Source organism: Sinohyriopsis cumingii, chromosome 7 (assembly GCF_028554795.1).
Source record: "Sinohyriopsis cumingii isolate HCF-2022 chromosome 7, ASM2855479v2, whole genome shotgun sequence".
In the NCBI taxonomy this organism is placed as follows: Eukaryota; Metazoa; Mollusca; class Bivalvia; order Unionida; family Unionidae; genus Sinohyriopsis; species Sinohyriopsis cumingii.
In genome coordinates, this window is record NC_142967.1 from 101,240,402 (window position 1) to 101,262,870 (window position 22,469).

General features: G+C 35.2%; 1 long non-coding RNA gene across 1 annotated transcript; it reads right to left on the bottom strand.

The window, feature by feature from the left end:
* Positions 1–1,042: 1,042 nt before the first annotated feature.
* LOC149795834 (uncharacterized) lies at positions 1,043–21,473 on the bottom strand. The gene is made up of 4 exons (XR_016422420.1): positions 21,445–21,473; positions 18,737–19,921; positions 12,369–12,512; positions 1,043–1,221 (listed from the first exon to the last, which is right to left on the bottom strand). It is a non-coding gene; the product is annotated as an uncharacterized LOC149795834 (long non-coding RNA).
* Positions 21,474–22,469: the final 996 nt, after the last annotated feature.

Below are 22,469 nucleotides of genomic sequence, written 5' to 3' on the forward strand. Positions count from 1 at the left end.
TTTGTTGTTACAGTGAAATTGATTGGTACTAGGATGTTCTCTGTGAATGTTATTTGAAATTCGACAAGAAAATATGAAGAAGTCTCTGTATAGGTTATCTTATGTGTAATAGCTCCAGTCACATTTGTTGCTGTATACACATTATTTGTATAACTTTTTCTGGCCATGTTGCTTAGTTACAATTGCATATTCTGGTCACAATTAAATAAGCAGTTGTTAAGAAATCTTCAAATGGTTTGCCAGCCTTTATCAACGGTGGCCATACTTGATACACAGTCTCCAGACATCTTAGTGATGATATATTGCTGTCTGTGAAATTTGGTTTTTATTGGCTATGTAATTTTGAAAAAAAAGCCAGCAACAGGATTTCTAATTTTTTATGCGAGAGTATTATTGTCGTATGTTAAAGATTTTAATGCTAGTATGTTCGCTATCAAATTCCCTTGAAACTTACGTGTGTGCATTTGAAGCAAAAGTTGTTTCAATTTCATGCTGATTGTTAGTTCATGGCGGTCACATATAAAAGAAGATCCATCTCATATCAATTAGATCTTGAACCTTGGATACTCTTTCTGTGTTTTATTAAATAAGATGTCACTATTTGTTTATTTTAATAAAGGAACCCATATTGAATGTCAGATCAAGATTATCTGTACTATACATTGCTGATATGATGATATGCATTAAATTCCTTTCGAAACTGGTAAACTCTTTAAAAGGTTCTTTTCCAAACCTTTAATTATGGCATATATGTTTCATAGTAGATTGATTTTGAAAAAAATGAAAGATATTTTAAGTTCGAAATGCTTTTAGATATTTCTTCCATGTGGTTGTGAATGATTGCCTTATTGGTTTCAGTTTGCGCTCAAATGTCATTCCGATCGTTGGCATCGGAAATATCTTCTTGCACTGACAATTCGAAAAAAATTGACCTTTCAAAAATCAAAAAGTCGTTCGATTCTTTAACACATTCATGCCTTGTAACGTAGCTCAAAGTAATCTTTACTCTTCACGAAGGAAAAAAATATCCGAGACAAATTCGTCCAATTTTGAGATCTTTTATTAGGAACTTCTCTCCAAATTCAAGAAATACACAAGATAGAATACAAAGTATGGTGAAAGCGCTGTTGCAGCCTTTCTATGGCAAATAAATCCACAAAACTTCGTTTACCAGATGATGTATTGATATTCTCAACAGAGGCCAGGGCTATAAATCTTGCGCTGAAATATATCGAAACCAAACATATTGTAAACTGTATTAACTCTCTGAGCCACTATCAGTACTTCAATCACTCCAAAATAGGTATCTGGAAAACTCATTACTGACAAACATGCTCCTTAAAGATAACAAGCAATGTGCTTTGACGTATACTATGATTTTGACTAATCAGTCATACCTGTATTAGACGTAATGAGACAACAGACCGTCTTACAGTACCATATAGTTCTTATCTTAAGTTCTGAGTGGTGGATAATATAATCTGTGGTAGCATTTGCACTAAGACAAAGGAGATTCCAGTCAAGGGGCTACATTATTTGCTTCCCCACTAGACTCTGTAATCCTGCGACTGTGATTTCCTTGTCATGGTACAAGCACCGACATAGATTATTTTTTCAGTAGATTATTTTTCTCCCCCAATTGTTTTCTAATGCAATTAAAATAATCCTGCACTTTTGCAGATTCAAAACATACAGTATTAATCACCTCTCATTTTATATAAGGGTAACCAGGTCTTAAACTCTTTAATGAAATTCTGATTATTATCTAAGTAGAATCTAACTATATCTGCAGCTGTTAGAAAAGTAAAAACAGAAGAAAAAACCCCCATAACACAAGTTATAATTGTTACGAGAATTGCATCAGTGGTGGCTCGAGAAACGTGCTATTGTATGTAAACTACGAGCATTAAAATGAATATGATAATGAGGGCAGTTGGGTGACTTGTCGTCCGCATGACAAAATAGAAATAAAAACATTTAACTGTATCACATTTAATTGATGCATATCATATGACAATAACAATAAGTAATTAATATTTTTTATATGGATAACTTTAAACTTTCATCGCTTCTAATTTTGAAAACGTTATTTGGTATCAATGATACAATTCAATACTGGGTCCACAGCTCAACAAAGATGTAATGATTTCTAATACATGATTTTGTTGGAAATTAATATTTTCTGTCCTGAAAATATGGGAAGTGTTGCTATTACTTTTGCAATGACACGTGTATGGACATCTTGTGGAATATCGCGTGGACTAATGAATCAACCTCTGATTAGTATGTGCAGTAGTTTTCAATTGCAAATGCATTATTATGTTTCACTAAGCTGCGGCGGATTTATGGTATATGACTGACATAACACATTACTGGTTGTTGCTGGTTTTGCGGTAGACTTGAGTTTGGGTTTTTTGAATGCATTGATGTGTAGGTGTACATCATGTGTGTCCGGAACATGTATCTGTTAGGTTCTAGCACAAACTATATTCTGAGTTTAGGTGATATATTTAGAAGTCGAATTGAAACAGTTTGTTTTGACAGATTTTTATTCATTAAGGTACTTAGCCTTCTTGCCATATCTGATGCAGTGTTGGGTTATACGATACTCTTTCATTCATTAGCTCCACCAAATATCTCGACGTCGTGTGGATATGTGTGTTAGTCTTTCTCAAAATAATTTTTACCGTATGTTATCAAAGTTGAATAAAACTTACGATGCTTTACGAGTGAATTTCCTTTTTTTATGTATCTCTTGTTGTTTGGTTTCATTCAAATTCATTCAGGCACAGCAGAAGAGAAGAAGTGTTTCTTTTTATAAAAGTAGTTCATTGCGCGTGGACACCATTCCAGAGACAACCAGTCTTAGATATGAAAAGTAAGGTTAGTAAATCAGGTAGATTTCTTTGTCGCAAGGGTGAGAATCAATGGTATAAAAAACATTGTGGTTGGACATTTAGGTCTCTTCAACAAAGACAAAATTCCCTTAAATCCAATAACTGATAAATCCAATAAAATACTCCTCTCCAAAGATTAAGTATCTTGCAATTATTTTCCCACCCACCCATCCCGCCCGAAGAAGCATGTTTCCAACTCTGTGTGAAATTTACGCTCATGCGATAATACGTTTTGGAACAAATATAACTGATTATTTTTAGCGGATATATTCATTTCAATCAAAATATATTTGAATCATTTTTTCTTCGAGACTTCTTTAACATTTCGATTAATAAATTGTTATTACTCTTGTTGTCCTTATTTTATGAATGTTATTTTGTAAACAATGTTCACGAAAAGTATTTTTATTGTGTATTTTTTTTTCTGGTTGAAAACTGAGATTTATTTGTTACCTACACATCATGCTTTTTGTTTAGGCTGTAAGTAATTACATAGTTTAGAATATTACACATACTAGTATTATAGGGCCACTCCACGCTTTATTAAAGAACCATTGTCCGAGACAATTGTTTATATATTTCTTTTTGTTTTATGCTTTTAAATTCTGCCTGTCTTTTTCATCATGGATACATAAAATATTATCTTTAACACAAGTCGAAAATAATATCAAACGATACTTTCAAAACTACTATATCCTGCGTGAATTTCGCGATATGAACTGTAACAACAGCAGAATACGTCTAATGAATGAAGGTCAATTTAGTACAACTCAGGGTCGACACCGGAATGATGCAAAACATGTATGTATACAACCACCATAAAGACAATAGTGTTTCATTTAAGGATGTTAAGTATAAACTTACACAAACATCAAACCATTCGTGCTGCTAGAGAGCAGGAGTTTTATTAGCATCGGAAATTACGGGGACATAGTCATTGTATATCCTATAGAGGTAAGTGTTGAATGACACGGTGACGATAGCATCTAGTCTCCAAGCTGTGAAGGAATAATTGATGGTAAATATTAAATGATGTGTCACAACGTGATCGACATATCATTTAATTTGTGAAAGGGACATATCGAATCTCACTGTTATTTTTCTGTGTTAACTGGTGCGTCTACTTGCACAGATCATGAAACTTTTACTTGTGTCATTCGGTTTTGTTAAAGCTACACACGTTTGATCCAAGGGTTATTGGCACCCTAGGATAAGTATGACTTTGCCCCCATCCCCATTCACAGAGAAGAAAGATTTACTTCTATATATTATAGTGAGAATGAAGACTTGCGCCCGAGACGACCGCCTAGTTCGTCTTATGGTCGGACTGACGTTGAATGACACTCTGTTGACTCTCAACATCAATACTTTGGTAGCTATAGACACACAGTTGTCTTTATACCGGTTTTATAAACAATATCAAATTCTCCCATCCCTTAAAAACGGACAGCTGATTCACAGAATGGCGCTCTTAAATTTTTCAAACTTGCTAAATGTCGGATTCGATTGCTTTACCCACATGTTGACGTAACCCTTGCACGCTACCTGATACAGGATTTATGGGCACAATCATTTAACAGTGTGTTGTATAGGACCTACGTATTGTAGTGACCAAATGATTTTGGCATACTTCAAATCAATATAGTCCTGTTCTATTTTGTTCTCATAATGCAGATCTGATTTTGCTCTTCACGCCTAGCTGTCTTCATATCTCTCTTGTTAACAAGCTAGTGAGCCAGCTAGCTTTTTACGTACGTACTAGCCCACAAAGTTAGGTACGTATGTACCTAACTGTATATATTTACCTAGATTCATTATCAGTCATCCGTTGAATGAAGAAACTTCTTCTGCTTAACTATATGTCTTTCCACCTTCTGCTCTACATATACCCAACTACCTACATATCTACCTACATACTTACACATGTATGACTCTACGTCTAGCTGTTAGTATTTCCTTCCGATCTACAAAGTACTAAAAAAAATAAAGTTCCTTCATTCGTCCAGTGTTCCAATGTTAAACGTACGATCCTAAACTTATGTCCGGAAAATATCATTAATTACTCATTTTTTTAAGTCGAAGGAGTTACTGTCACCAATATGGTACTTGCGCCATAACGAAGGAAGTTTTTATAATACGTTTTATTTACACAATTTAAATTTAAAAATGATTGCTATGCATATATCAAAATCAGTATTTTGAGACAGAAAGGTCGACAGAGTGTTAAAACTTAAAATACAGCTTCTTTAGTTTATTGACCAATTTCGACATGGAACTTAACTATTAAAATAATATTCAAACAAATATACTTTAAAACGCTTCATATCTCATTAGTAAAGTTTGTATTCATTGTATGACATGTATTGTTTGCAATGTAGTACATCTCTCCATTCTGTACCGCAGAAACTCATTCCTAAAAGGCAAGATTCCAAAACACAGCAAATATACTGACAATATTACACCATGAATTTAAATGTTCTGTAATGGATATGTCTCCAAAATACCTGATGTGATGTGATGTGATTTTGATTTTTAACGTAGCTTTAACAATTTTTCAGTCATATCGCTACGATGTCTGCAATGTGGCAGTTTATAGTGATGTCTAGCACTGGGGCATTATGCCGCAGACATGTAGCATGATGTCCCACCCAGTCACATTATCCTGACACCAGGCCGACCAGTCCTAACACTAACCTCTTAATGCTGAACGCCAAGCGAGGCAGCTGTTAGTACCATTTTTTAAGTCTCTGGTATGACTCGGCCGGGGATCGAACCCACGCCCTCCCGCATCCGAGGCGGACGCTCTAACCACTAGGCCACCGGAGCGGTCCAAAATACCTAATCAAATTGGTTCTAATAATGTATTTTAAAATGAGATATTGAAATATATCTGTGAGAGTAAGGTCAATGGCCACAGTGGAAATATAACAGTTATCACTTCTGGGACTAGTTATTTCCATTTAGGAACTATATCTGCCCGTGTATATTATTTGAGAAGCATAATTTTATATTTAGGCCTATTTCATGTGTCGTTTTCTTCTGCTCATTCTATCTCACTCACTTTCTCCTCCTTTACACCTGAATGTAAAGATTTTAAAATGTGTCAGCTGTAGATCCTCTAGTGTACACTTATTGAACGAGATGCCATGAAGAAATGCCTAAAAACGAAGTCCAAACAGCATAGAGTAGACTCCATGTAAGTACTATCTTTAATTAATTTGTTGGGTAGATAATAGGGAATTATTGTGTCCATACCATAATGTCATTAATCGTTAAAATTTATTCTCTAAATACTTGTACAACAATTTTTTCACTTTATTTTAATTTTGATGTTTTTTTTTAAATTCAATCTTGATAAAATGTTTAAAAACTTACGATGTATGAAAACAGTTAAAACTATCGGAAACAACAGTGTGATGCCCAAGTAAATCAGATCTGTACTACTGATTCACTATTGGACAATTATTTATAGTCGACACCCACTGACGAAATGCTAGACATATGAAACCCGACTATTAAATGTGACGTTATGGCTGAAAGTTTATATAATTTGTGAAAAGGCTGAATGAAACATCGATACTCACTTTCCAAGTTAACTTGTGTTATTAACTGAAAGAACAATGATTTATAAATGTACTACAACATTAATATATTATTACCTATTGACACTTAGACGCTATTGGCTGCAGGTTATTCTGCTCGTGATATGAACAGTTTTATACCCGAATGAGTGAACAATCGCTTGAAACCGAAAGTTGATTCCTAGCACTAAACCCTGTTACCTGAAAATACATAGGGCAGGGTAATGTCGGATTTAATCTCTTTTATACTAATGTAAAGGTTATCGTGTCATTTACCTATAGACTCGGTTAAGTAATAAGTATATAATTTATTATATCTCTCAGGCTATCCATTTATCTGTTTACGTACATATATCCATAGATACACACATACGTACCCATGAACATACCTCATTTTCGTCCGTTATAAACTTAAAAAGCTAAGGTCACCAAAATGTTTCAAGAAACAAGAATGTAGCAGCTTGAAAAGAAAGTCTCAGATACAAAATTTAACGCATGCATATTTTATAAATACGGACTACGAACTCCCTGCCCACATATTCCAACACAAAGCTTTTCAAACAGACAGAATTTTAAATTCTTAGCAAACTAAAATCCTTTTCAGGAGTAGAATACTCTGAGGTCATAAGTACATACTTTTATTCACGCAGCCAACAAGGTCACTACATATTTTTCATTATCATCTGTAAGTTTCCAGTTATAAAAAGATCGTCCAGGGTTTAATCAAACGCCTACTTCCACCCGTATTTTTTTCTCATGAATAATGACGAATGTCGACTTGATCCCATATGTTACCAAGGGAACATACTCTGTTGGAAATTTTGAAGATTGAGATATTCTTAATTGCAGTAGGCTTCTGTTTTAAATTTGGGGACGAAAATATGAAGATCTAGCTTATGTGGAAATACAGACTGGTGAGGAATACTGTCTTCCGTTGTGCCACATTGTTACAGGCGTTGACCACAACTCACCAATGAGGGCGTGCCATGGAGTCATGGGAATGAATTTGCTACTATTTCCTGTCTATATCTGGTTATATATATATAGTTTCAGTGTAGCCATACTGACCCATCGTTGACTAAAAGCACACTAAATAGGTATTTTCAGGAACTTTCCGATTTTGAGACTATTTATTGCTAATTGGTAATCTCCTCCAATATATATTGGATGACCAAAGACGTATGAAATGTATCTTACTCAAAGATAATGTGGACTCAGTTATTTAACTTAGATTTCCTGATTCTAGAATACGAAAATATGGCCATTATGTATTATTGCTGAAGATAAAAGCTTTAAAAGGAACATCAATTTGCGGGGCTTAAAATTCGGATAGCCGGACAACCGGGTCCCCTCGAAATTTCGATGGGGTTCCTCCCTATTCTAAATAAGGTTCTTGCTAGCGAGTTGATAAATTTCTCTATGATGTTCATCTTGTAAGACACTGATAAATTATTCATATTCTGGGACTCTATTTACTGGTTCCTCCATCGTAATGAAGACCATCTAATTAATTGTATCAATGGCTATACTGTTTGTGTACAGACCGCACCGTCGTAGCCTACGGGCAATATTTGAGACGACCTGGGGCGCCTCAAGCCCAGGGGAGCATTTCGTAAAGTTTTACGGTATTATTTTCCAATCGGGGGTATAGTTTCATACAGCGCAAACTATCCACGGCTTTGAATACAAAGTGACGCACGAGACGAAAAGGTGAGAAACAGAACTATTCTGTTTGATATATTTCATTGGTTACCTGTAATTACGCTCACTTGCTCACTCTGACTCGGTATTTCACAACTGGTTTAATTTATTGTTACGTTTTAGGTGCTTAAACTGTGTCACAAAAAGATCTAACGCAAATATATAGATACCTAAAATATGAAATCAATCAAAGTTAAAGTCTCAAAATAATTTCCAGTATGGTTCGAATTCCTGTTATATATTCTAAATGTACTATCATTTTCACAGTAATAAAGAAACGATCCAAAAGTATTCCGAATGACGATTCTAAGGTCACTTAAGTCCTTAAATGTTTCACGTAATCCAACGAAATTGTTAATTATCCAAGTCTTTGAATAATTCACAATAATTTAGCAATGTACTGTCTGTTTTGAATAAATGGTTTTCAATTGCAACAAACAAATCATAAACAATTACAATTTCCTTTCTGACTCTTACAAGGCTGAACTATAAGCGACAAATTGATAGTTTCTCATTTAATTCCTTTGTATATCCATTACATACCCATCACAGCCACATTTCTGAATCACTAGAGAAGTTTCCAGACATTGAAATATTCTTTGTTATGAAATATTTTTAACAGTGATTATCTGACATTTTGTTATTATTGTGCCAATCAACAATTAGGACATGCATGCCATTTCGAGGGTACAAATGTTTTCCTGGGACCACATGATGCTGGCATGACCTCCGTTCAAACTATTTTGTAGCGTACTTTGACCGAATAGTTGTTGAAGTGATCTTGGTGATAACCTTGATTTATGAATAAAGCAAGTAAATAAAGCAGAATAAAAAATAATCATTAAACCAAGTGACTTAAATAGAAAGTATATTATAAAATTAAACACACACACACAGATATATATATATATATATATATATATATATATATATATATATATATATATATATATATATATATATATATATATATATATATACAAACACACACAACAATTTCGACTGATATCTATGCGACCGATTAATATTTAATATTTAGCTATGCTAAGGAATTGGCGAGTATTAAAAGTATCCGATATAATGTGTGTTTCACCAGGTATTAAAATAAGATAATTACATCGTTCTGTAATAGATTCATTTGAAACAATTTGTTACTGTTGGCTCTATTGTTATACGCAGGGTGTGTTTTATGTAATTGTGACACATCCACAGTGCTGTAATTGAAATTTCTTTTTCGAAGCATGATGCTATTATTTTTATTAATTGATATATGAAATAGACAAATGCCTCTTCGAGTCACATTTGTTTTGAACGTCGAACTGGAGTCATTTGAATTGATTGCAGTGTTCAAAAAACGAAAGTATTGATTACCAAATGATGTAATCATTGCCTGCAGAAAATATTGGTTTCAATTAAATCAAATCAAATCCGAATTTCAGTAGACAAGGTCACACACAAATGGTTGGCGAGGTGCAAATGAAGCAAATGTACGCAGATATTTTGTTAATGTGAAGGATTTGTAAAGTTTCTCTATTTAAAGTTTAACAGGTTGAACATTGTGTAATATATGAGAAAAGCGTGCTAGGTTGGGTATGATTCTTGCCGGTTTTTTCTTTCACCAAACACACTGGCCGCCAAATAAATCTTATCATGCGTTAAAATGACATTAAATCCCAGAAAACCAACTAACTTAACATTGAACATTGTAACATATAATAGTAAACCAATTCTGACCGTTTCGTGCGAGTGGAATTTGATCCAGAGCAAGTGAATTCTGTAAATCCACTTGCCCATGGCCTGTGTCTGAACCAATATTTTGAGGACAAAGTTGAAGATATCCTGATAGCTGTTGATCTATCAAAACTATGCAAGCCGAAAAGCACTCTAGTTTGAAATATATTGACCTATGCCAGCACAGGGACAAAACATTAAAAACCCGTGAATTTTTGTTGAATTAAAATTGTCGAAGAAAAACCCAATGCTTTGGTTACATAACATGACGGGCTTGATCAAACCAATTGCCTGATTATATTATGGACTTGATGTAAACAAAATGCTCCGATCATATTACGGACTTGCTTCAAACTTGTGCGCATACATACCAACCTCCAGCTTGAGCAACTCAAATATACAATATTCTGTTTCAATATCATGTATATCTCTTTAAATATATGGTCATCCCATCCATTATTAACGAGATAAATGCGATTATATAGGTCCTTGGATCAAACATGGAATGAGACACCTCTACCCACAAGAACCATTCAATTTGTCAAAATTTTAAAGTGTAGTATAGGTACCAATTTGTCTGGGTTTAACAGATAAGGAACAAATATGCTCCTGTTTTTACCCACTGGTAATCGTTTATTTAAAACAAATTTATATTTTCACTTTCTGAAATTTTGACCTAATTTTCTTAAACAACATAGCGAATAGCATTTTTTTTAAAAATATGCATTAAAGTGTCATAAGTAAACTCACAAAATTTTGTGTCAGCATTTCAAGACCAGACAAAGTTAACGTCATTTATAATATTTCAAGTGTGTTCCTCAATCACACAGAAGCAGTTGTTTTCATTAGAAGCCAGGCCCCTGCGTATCCGGAGTTGTAGAATAAGCCCGATGAGTTAACGTTGCATGTCTTAAATGGAGTGGAGGCAAGCTGTTGTTCGTGGTTGCTACCCGTGTCCAGGGAGGAAAGAATCCTGGCACTTGAGCATCTGTCAGACCCATCAGAGACACATAAATGCAAAACATTTTGACGTTAGGTCGACATTGGCCCAGTCTCGAAAGATTGGCTTGTTACGCTGAGCCCTAGGATGTTTTTTTAAATTAGTTTTGTCACTTTCTCTTAAACATTTTTTTCTTGTTATCTGGATACCAGCTTTGTCCTTGCAGTTTATTCCTTTGTTATACCATATTGTCCATCTCAGAAACCTTCATAGAAGGCGGAGAACTAACGTGTCAATCGGATTTATCTTTATCGTCTATGTAACCTCGGGACTTGATAAGGGTCCACATGTTGGACTGCATGGTGGATGGTTGAACGCGGGTGATGAACATCAAACAAAATATGATATAACAGAAAGAAAACATAAACAAGATAAAACTAACAAAACATTTGTAGGACTCGGAGGATGAGCCATGTGGAGTGGAGTCATTTCAATGCTTCTCGGTGATCCAATCCAAATGAGCATCACGACCACTGAATGCACTATCGCCAATGAGCGTTAAAAAGTTTAAAACGGATAGCTTGCTTGTGGAGCGTGGGCAAAGGGTACACTCTAAAAACATCCAAAAAATTAAAATATGTTTTGATAATTCAGTAACCTTCTTTGCTTATACTTAACTGAATTCATAGAAGGGCGTGATTTGTCATCGTGATCTGGCGAGAGTCATTGACACTGAAACCTTCGAAGGCATGAACAACCAAGCTTTTACTGCGGTTCGACACCTCCGTATCAACCTTTGCAGTACACAATCACTACCATACATACTTTTAAGGCACCGATACTACCCAATATCTCAGGTCAACGATGAGATTTATATCCTATATCCACTTCGATGATTCGAGTGTCAGAAGTATGGTAAGAAAGGAGACATATACTCGTAAACTCTGTATGTGGTCATACGGCAATTCTTCCCATCGGGAACTTTAATGTAGAGGTACCCCACATTTCGTTCACTTTGTCAATCACAATGCGAACTTCTTGATCTGCGAAACCTGTTAACTAGAGACGAAAATCAAACTAAACCTAAACATTATCCCTTTTCTAGAGACAGTAAGGCTGGCAGAATCTAGAACCTCTATTCAAAGCCCAGCCTTCTTGGTTGAAATCAAAACTGGTAGAGAGATAACCAGGGGTGCACAAACACAAAGAAGTCAACCCGATGAAGCAACATATTCAAACGACCCACATTATAAACCTAAAATAAATACACAGTTTCTGCACAAATATGATTCAATAAATCCCTAAGATCAAAGTCGCCAAACAAAGAAAAACAGAACCCTAACAGGCATCGCAAACGACCTGATACCATCTAACGCTGCATAATAGGTTTGGCGACTTTGAAGACATGGTTGCAGAAGAAACTGTTCCGTTTATGCAAGGCGGCTTCAGACCTTCGAACCGAAAATTTAACCTTGTACGTCGTCCAGATAAATAAGCAAATGGAACAAAAACACGTACCATGTGCAGTCGGGTATAAATTATGTTGTTCTGCCAATGAAACACTGTCGTCGAAATATAAGCAGCACAGCGGGGATTGTCGATGATCCGGTGAACATGACCGATGGATATTTTGTTGAACTGGATCTCCACTATTCGGAACACCTGCAATAATGATTATCCGTTCTGAGTGGTTGAGTTATACAAACTCGAGCATAACCTTTCATCGCAGGACCATACGAAAAAAGCAAATTAAAACCTTACAAACAAGGCATTCAGAAGCCGGTGTCAAGTCTAACAAATGTCTCAATTCCAACGATGCACTAACAACCATACCACTGCATTTGCAACATTTTATAAGCAAACAAATTTATATGTAAAATTATGAATGATGGAAAGCGATGTTGTCAATATGAACAATACTAATCTTTCAATCACTTGGCTAAGATTGCATGTAGCCAGACCATAAACAAGATTGATAAATTATTTTGTTATCCACTTTAGCGTTGCAAATATGACTTTGTAGAACTTGGCCTAAACACATGACTTCAACGTTCCTGTGCAACAATTGCAGCAAAGACGTTTTCACGATAAGTAATTCTTGATTATGCTATTCTTTGGAAACACTGCACATTAATACGAATATGTTAATGGTCGCAGTGGGTTGACCTATCGTACACTTGAGAAAATAGAAGAAAAAAAAATACATTGATATTATTCCTGCATTATCACATTTAATCGATGGATATCTATGGAAAAAACAATAAGTATTTTAAAAAATTTGACTTCAAACTTTTACCGGTTTTAATTATGAAAAAATATATCGTATCGAATGTTACGATTCGATACTGGGTACAGAGCTCTTAAGTGTGTAATGATTGAGGAGATTTCTGATTCATACAATTGCTGGAAACTTATAATATCCGTCCTGGAAATATGGCAGTCGTTGCTATTACTATTGCGGTGATATATTGATGAATGAACCACTCTGATTGGTAAACTCAAGAGTTTTCATTTGCAATATTTGACTAAACTGTGGCGGATTTATGGCGTTTCACAAAGGTTCAGTAACACAGTTCGGAAATTGCACATTTCTGGTTGTTGCCGGTTTTGGTTTTATTTTTTGAGACAGTTTGGATTTTTGATTGCATAGATGTGTATAACCTCTGTGTCGGAAATATTTCGTTCTTTTAGTTTCAAGCATAAATATGAAGTCTCTAAGAAGAATATCACAAATATAGTCCATGAAGCGAAACCAGCCAACTACACTACCAAGATCATGGAAAGTTCCAGCTGCAAAGGGCTCTTCGAGATTACTAACAAGCTAATGCCAAGGAACAAATCTACACCACTTCCACCTACCTTCTCTCCAGTCGACCTTCCGGACATGTTTGCAGATTTCTTCCGTGACAAAGTACAAACCATTAGAGATAAGCTTGACACCACAATTTCAATTGACTCGTCGTCACCATACAGTTGGGATACAGCATTTAAGCGGCAACCATTAGCATTATTTGAACCTGTCTCTATGGATTTCGTACGTACAATCGTGATGAAGAGTGCACCAAAGTCATGTGAATTTGATCCAATTCCAACATCACTGCTGCTTGAGTGCTTAAATCCAGTATTGCCTTCACTGACTGATGTTATTAATACCCTCTCATCCGGGTAATTCCCATCATTTTTCAAAACTACCATTGTAAAGCCTCTGCTGAAGAAACCAACACTTGATCATAACGATTTAAAGAACTAACGCCCAGTTTCTAATCTCCCATTCATATCAAAAATCTTAGAAAAGGTTGTTCTATCCCAGCTTGTATCTCATCTAAATTCAAACAGTCTTTTTAGCAATGTACAATCTGCATATCGCCTTGCCACAGTACTGAAACTACTCTTCTAAAAGTAGTTAATGATATTCTCTCTGCGTTGGATAGCGGAAAGATTACAGTCCTCACCCTCCTTGATTTGTCTGCAGCAATTGACACAATAAACCATGATATATTACTTCACCGTCTCCAGCATGTATTTGGCATTCATGATACAGCCTTACTGTGGTTCAGATCCTACTTGGTCAACAGGACACAAATTATATCTGCAAATGGAATACACTCCAGCCAGTTGATCTATGTTGTGGTGTTCCATAGGAGTCTGTTCTTGGACTTGTTCTCTTCATTATGTACGCTGATGACACCAAATATACAAATCTAGCCACCCAACTGAAGTTGATGCTATCATCCAGTGTGTAGAGAGGTGAATTACTGATGTGAAATCATGGATGACATGTAACAAGCTGCAGATGAATGATGATAAAACTGAGGCCATTCTGATCACAACACAAAGACTTTCTCATTCACATCCTTTACCTCAAACAATAAATATTAGCAGCACCAACATTAAATTCACACAATCAGTACAACACCTAGGTGTTACTCTGGACAGTACTCTCACATTGCACCAGCATGTCATGAACTTATGCAAGGCTGCATTTCTTAAGCTGAGACGTATCAGCTCAATTCGCAAATATCTTTCAGTTGATGCCACTAAAACACTTGTATGTTCATTAGTACTTTGAAGACTGGACTATTGTAACTCAATTATGTCTGGTTCATCTCATAATCTACTCCAGAAACTTCAAAAAGTTCAAAACACAGCTGCTAGGATCATACTTAGAGTACCATGATCAGAGCACACCTCTCCGCTGCTCGGTACCCTACACTGTCTATCATTCGATCCAGAATCAAACACAAAATGTGTTCTCTGTGCTACGTTTCACTGTCGGACTCTAGTCCAACATACCTATCCGACCTCACACATGTGTACACACCAGCACAATACTTACTCTCCTCGTCTAACAATAGTATACGTATTATTCCCACTATGAAAACAAAATCATATGGGCAGCGTTCTTTTGCATACCAGGGCCCAGCAACATGGAATGAATTTCCCACTGAACTTAGACACGAAGACACAGTGATCACATTCAAGAGGGCTCTCAAAACTCACTTATGACAACTGCAAGAACAAACTTAAAGACCTAATAATGTTTCCTACCTGAAATATTCTCAGCATGCTTTTTAAATTTTTTATTATGTTTTTCTAATTTCATGGTGCCTATTTTTTATTAATATTATTATATGTTTTTTATCTTGTAGGCGTTGTCTAATGTTAAAAAGCGGTTAGAGCTTCTATAAAGTTGGCGCTATACAAAGTCCTCATTATTATTATTAGTATACTAATCAAACTGTATTATGGATAAAAACATACTAATGAAACTATATTTTGGACATGAACTTACTAATCAAAGTGAATTCTGGACCTGAACATACTAATCAAACTATATTTTGGACACAAACATGCTAATCAAATTGTGTTTCGAATAAGAACATTAGATTTTACTCTGGACATGAACATACTTTTCAAACTATATTTTAGACATGAACTTAATTATCAAACTTAATTTTTGACATGATCATGCTGTGGACATGAACATGCCAATTAAACTTTATTTTGGACATGAATATTCTAATCAAACTGTATTTCAGTCATGAACATACTAATCAATCTGCACTCTGGACATAAATGTACTAATGAAACTGTATCTCGGACACACACATTAAACTCAAACTGAAGTCTGGACATGATGATACTAATCAAACTACATTTCGGACATAAATATGATAACCAAACGTCATTTCTGACAGGAACATACTAATGAAAGTGAATTCAGGTCTAGAACATAAAAATCTAACTGAATTCAGGACATAAACATACTAATCAAACTGTTTTTCGGACATGAACATACTAATCAAACTATACTCTGGACATGAATAAACTAATCCAATTGTGTTTCAGACATGAATATACTAATCAAACTAAACTCTACATGTTTGATACAAATCAAACTGTACTCTGGACATGAACATACAATCAAACTGTGCTCTGGACATAAACATACAAATCAAACTGTGCTCTGGACATGAACATACTAATCAAGCTGTACTCTGGACATGAACATACAAATCAAACTGTGCTCTGGACATGAACAAACTAATCAAACTATACTCTAGACATGAACAAACTAATCAAGCTGTACTCTGGACATAAACATACAAATCAAACTGTGCTCTGGACATAAACATACAAATCAAACTGTGCTCTGGACATGAACATACAAATCAAACTGTGCTCTGGACATAAACATACTAATCAAGCTGTACTCTGGACATAAACATACAAATCAAACTGTGCTCTGGACATAAACATACAAATCAAACTGTGCTCTGGACATAAACATACAAATCAAACTGTGCTCTGGACATCAACATACTAATCAAGCTGTACTCTGGACATGAACATACAAATCAAACTGTACTCTGGACATGAACAAACTAATCAAACTGTACTCTGGACATGAACATACTAATCAAACTATACTCTAGACATGAACAAACTAATCAAGCTGTACTCTGGACATGAACATACAAATCAAACTGTACTCTGGACATAAACATACAAATCAAACTGTGCTCTGGACATAAACATACTAATCAAGCTGTACTCTGGACATGAACAAACTAATCAAACTGTACTCTGGACATGAACATACTAATCAAACTATACTCTAGACATGAACAAACTAATCAAACTGTATTTTGGACATGAAATCAAGAAACAAACTGAAATCAGGACACGAACAAACTAATCAAACTGTGCTCTGGACATGAACAAACTAATCAAACTGTAATTTGGACATGAACTTAATAAACAAACTGAATTCAGGACATAAACATACTAATCAAACTGTACTCTCGACATGAACATACAAATCAAACTGTGCAATGGACTTGAACAAACTAATCAAACTGCATTTTGGACATGAACTTAATAAACAAACTGAATTCAGGACATAAACATACGAATCAAAGTGTGCTCGGGACATGAAAATACTAATCAAACTGTGCTCTTGACAAACTAATCAAACTGTATTCAGGACACGAACATACTAATCAAAGTATGCTCTGGAGATGAAAAAACTAATCAAACTGAATTCAGGACATAAACATACTAATCAAAGTGTGTTCTGGGCATGAACAGACTAATCAAACTGTACTCTGGACATGAACATACTAATCAAACTGTACTCTGGACATGAACCTACTAATGAAACTGTACTTTGGACATGAACAAACTAATCCAACTGAATTCAGGACATAAACATACAAATGAAACTGTGATCTGGAGATGAACATACTAATCAAACTGAATTGAGGGCATAAACATACGAATCAAACTGTGCTCTGGACATGAACATACTAATCAAACTGAATTCAGGACATAAACATACTAATCAAACTGTGCTCTGGACATGAACATACTACTCAAACTGAATTCAGGACATAAACATACTAATCAAACTGTGCTCTGGACATGAACAAACAAATCGAACTGAATTCAGGACACGAACGTACTAAACAAACTGAACTTAGGACATGAAAATTTTTATCAAACAGTATTTTGCACACGAGCATACTAATCAGACTGTATTTTGAGCATTAAATACGATCTCGTTTCAAGCGGCCAAAATATTTGCTACTAGGTCACTGTGGCAAGTAGAACTGTATATGTAATTAATTCATTCTTAAATCGAGACGTAGCAAAGTCAAGTGTAAACATGCAAAAACGTAGATAAAAGTCTCTTTTAACTAGAGAAAATATTAGAAAGAGCAAATAGTACCCACGACCGATGGAAGCTAATCAGTGGTTGTAGCAGCTACTGCAGGAGGCACAGGTCCAGTGAGGTCCCAGAATTCCCATCAAACAACATTCATATTGGGATCGGGCCCTATAATTCCGTTTTGCGGGGAGTGGATGGTAGGGCGTATGGGGTGAGTGGGAGAGTATAATTTCTTGCTACGTCACTTAAGGTAATGAGCTAGGATTAAAGTGCGAGTTTTATCTAACTTCACAGCGCATCTTATATATTTTGACATTTATGCTGTGGTGTAGGGGTCAGAGCCTATTGCCTTTCAAAACGTTTGAATTCTCGGCGCCGTAGGGCATCTGTTTACTACCGGGCCTAGCAAACATAAACGACCTTAAATCGAGCCATATACGAATGAAATTGGCAGGAGGATGACGCATCATCTGAGAAATTGCGATTAATGTTTATTATGTCTTCTGTCGGTTTGCAGACTACACCAAATTGCAGCATTGACGAAGTTTGACCCTGTACTCGATATTTGCAATGCCAGTCAACTGATGGCCTGATTCTGTCCACTTCAGATGTCCAATAGTCATTTGATGTCCAATAGTCATTTGATGTATATACCTTCCAATCTTCGAGCGAAAACAAATCGACCTGAAAATGACCTGATATAGCAAGGACTTACCTTTCTAATTTCTGGATTTCCTGAAATGTTGCAGCCATAATTTTTCTAGCTAATCCGAATTGCATAGGCTCACCACAAATAGATCCTTAAATGAATTTTTTCTGTATTGTAGACCACAGTTCCAAAACAAATCATACGAGAATTCATTGCATTCAAAACGAAATAAATTTAATCTTCACAGAATCAAGTCTCAATCTCCTTTTAAGTTTCACTAAAACTAATATTTGTGCTTGTTTATGATTCCAAAATATCCAATGGAAAAAACAGTAGAGACGTGCCGCTGCTGTCGAGGCTAATCCCCTTGTGACATGTCCATTGGGAAAGACTCAGATCATAACTCCGAACCATTAATAGAAAATCAAAGTTTAGTTGTTTCTGCAGTGGACATAATCCTGCCGATCCAGATCAACTATGATAGTTATTCTAATGCACGCTTTTTCAGATCGTAACTACTATGATAGTTATTCTAATGCACGCTTTTTCAGATCGTAACTCGAAATTTCAGATTAATGTAGCACAACATATTGCCGTTTCATCGAAGTTCAAGGTTGCTTGGTGCGCGTGAACAACTGCTGTGTCTTCCTGTGTCGCTCATTTAGATCTGGCTCTTTAAAATTTAGCAGAACTCAAATTACTTCGCTTTAAGTAGTGTATTTTGTTTTATTATTCAGTCTCAGGTAGGAAAGTCATGAGTACATAACAAACTGGTTAATGCTTTTTTGAAGGGGAAAATAAGCACTTGTTTTTTTACCCGACCTTTTTGGCTCTCCTATGGAGGTGCCGTATACCAAATAACAACTTGCTCTATTTTCACATAGAAATGCCAGAAGCTATAATTACGTTCCCGACAGGGAGACAAGACTCCAAAACAGAACATATAAAACAAAACTATACTTTGAATTTACGTTATGATTTTTTAAATTGAAATTTCAATACGATATCGCCACATACCGCCTAGTATCTTTAAAGGTATCATGGAACATACACCAAACCGTATAAAACTGGCTGTTTTTAGTTCTAATAACATTCATCACCAAACATTTAAATTATTTTTATTTAATTTACTTTGGTTAAATATAAATAGAAACGAAACCTTAATATATTAATAATTCGGGCAGCATTTTAAAGATTATGTCATTTTCCTTGTCAGACGAAGACTAGTGCTCTTTAAGGGCATGGATTAAACTGAAAAAAAAGAAAATAAGTAAAGTATTCTTGCTTAAATTTGCAAATTAAACTTTTTCACACGTTTATTCAACAGATCGATTTCTGATCTTACTTTCATGGTTTCTCATAATATATATATATATATATATATATATATATATATATATATATATATATATATATATATATATATATATATATATATATATATATATATATATATATATATGTGTGTGTGTGTGTGTGTGTGTGTGTGTGAACACAAATTCCCCAGAAGAAACAATAGGAAATTAAATTCATATATCCAGGAAAGCACATTATTTATCTCAAACGTTTCCCTTAAGTATTGGTACTTCAACTCAATTAATATGTACATATCAAGGCATTTTCTATTATGCATTTTCTAATTAAAGCAGCTTTGTAAAAGGCTAATACGGGAGGTCGCGGGTTCGAACCCCGGTTGAGTCATACCAAAGACTTATGAAATGGTACTAACACACACACACACACACACACACACACACACACACACACACACACTGCAAAGGGCCAATCTAGGGACCCAGCCCTAAAATCCCTGTACGTCTCTGGGACAATGACAGGGCCTCAGTTCTAGCATCCCTGTATGTTTCTGGATATGTGCCATATATTACATGTCATTTATCGTATGACCCATTTATCACGTATGGGTTGTACTACATTGTACTACATTATAACGTTGTTATACTGGTTTGACATGGTTATATCACAATAACACGAACATTTAGCGGCGTACGGAGCTAAAATGTCGTCCGGGACGAAGGTCCAAGATGCCACCCATTGCCTCTTATTTTAGGGCGGCGGCTTTATCAAGGGCGGCATCACTAATTTTTCTAAATAATATCCTGATTTGCATCTTTTCCTTTCCTTTTCCCTCTTTATTTCGTTTTCTGTTGTCACCATCCCTATTCGCTCGAACTGCCCCCTATTCGGTACGCCAGTGCAAACAATAATATCACATTATATTGATGCTAATAAAGGTGAGAGTCACCTGATCAATGGGGTTCTGTGTAATAAAGCAGTTGCTTTCAAAACTACTAATCGCTTAAAATATTCATTTTGATAGCTGTTCTTACTTGCCAGTATACATAATTACATTATTTTTAATTGCCCAACTAAAACTATTTCGTTTATTCTGTTCATTAAACGGTCTCTGTAAATTCCTAGTTTAAGTATTCAAACACATTCGAAAGAAATTACAATGTGTACGTAATCACTAAATAGCGTTTTATTATTATTTGTTTTTAGCAAAGTAATTGTCGTTGTAATTTACTTGAGCATATTCTGAAACTAAAGTATATTAATATTAAGCACAGTACAATTAACTTCAGTTGTCACAAAGCCTCAACATTTTCAAAACAAGTCAATATTAATATTTTATTTTACCAGTGTAGGTCTAAAAGCGTTTCTTTATTTCGCGTTAAAGGCTTTAAATGAAAAATTAAAACTTTTTAGAGTACAAAATTATACATTCACCTAAAGGAAATGAAACAAATACTTACGGGTATTAAGACAGGCTCGATGTTTCAAGTAACCAAACTAGTGATTAGCACTTATAATTTATCTATGCTTATTCTGAAAGTACACTTCCAAGAAAAAGATTTTCCGAAAATCTAAATTGTTTTTCCAAAAGTCGCAATTATGTTATTGGGACAGTCTATTATTTGTTAAACAATATATCTTTCTGGGTCAGAAGTTAAAACTTTAATGCAGTGTTTAGAGTCCACTGAATTTCTTGAATTACATTTCAACTAACAAAAACGGCAAGGAGAACTGACTAGCTGCATTCATTTTCATCTTATCTGCATCACATATCATCTGAAGCTATGAGCGAAGTATTTTTGCTATAGGAAATTATGTCAGAGAAAATGTGTGAAGCAAACCCATTTACTCCGAACAGTTTGCATACAATAAATGTAACGAAAAAGGCTGAGTGTGTATATAACGTTCTGTCCCCCCACCATTTATACTTTCATAAATTTAATTTTTTTCTTCTAATTTTACTAAACCTCTTTTATTCGAAATTTTGAAGGTTTGGATGTGTAAAGGTTTTATATAGATATTACTGGGTAAATGTGATCAAATAACAAAATAGTATCAGGGGACAGTATTGGGAATGGAATATATCATTACGATCACACTAAGAAGACATTGGATTGGTTCGGTTTGGTGCATTACGGTATAGTAACACAAATAGGTTACTTAGTGCCGAGGCAATTGCAGTGAAAAACTTGCCTAAGGACACACTATGGTAGCTGGCCCTAACTGGTCTGATGATAGGATTCGAACCACGAGGAGGAGAATGATACATTTAACATGAAGACAACTCTGTATGGACAGTGGGGAATTTAATATTACTGATGACACTTTTGGAGGAACATGACGGATTTATACGGGACTTAGAGATTAGGATCACGGAAATGGCACTGTGGGGAGAAAGGTTAATTTGTGATTTTTTTGTTTGTTTTTTGGAGTTTTTTCGTAGTTATAACAATGTTTCAGTTATATCGCCACGATGCCTCCAGTG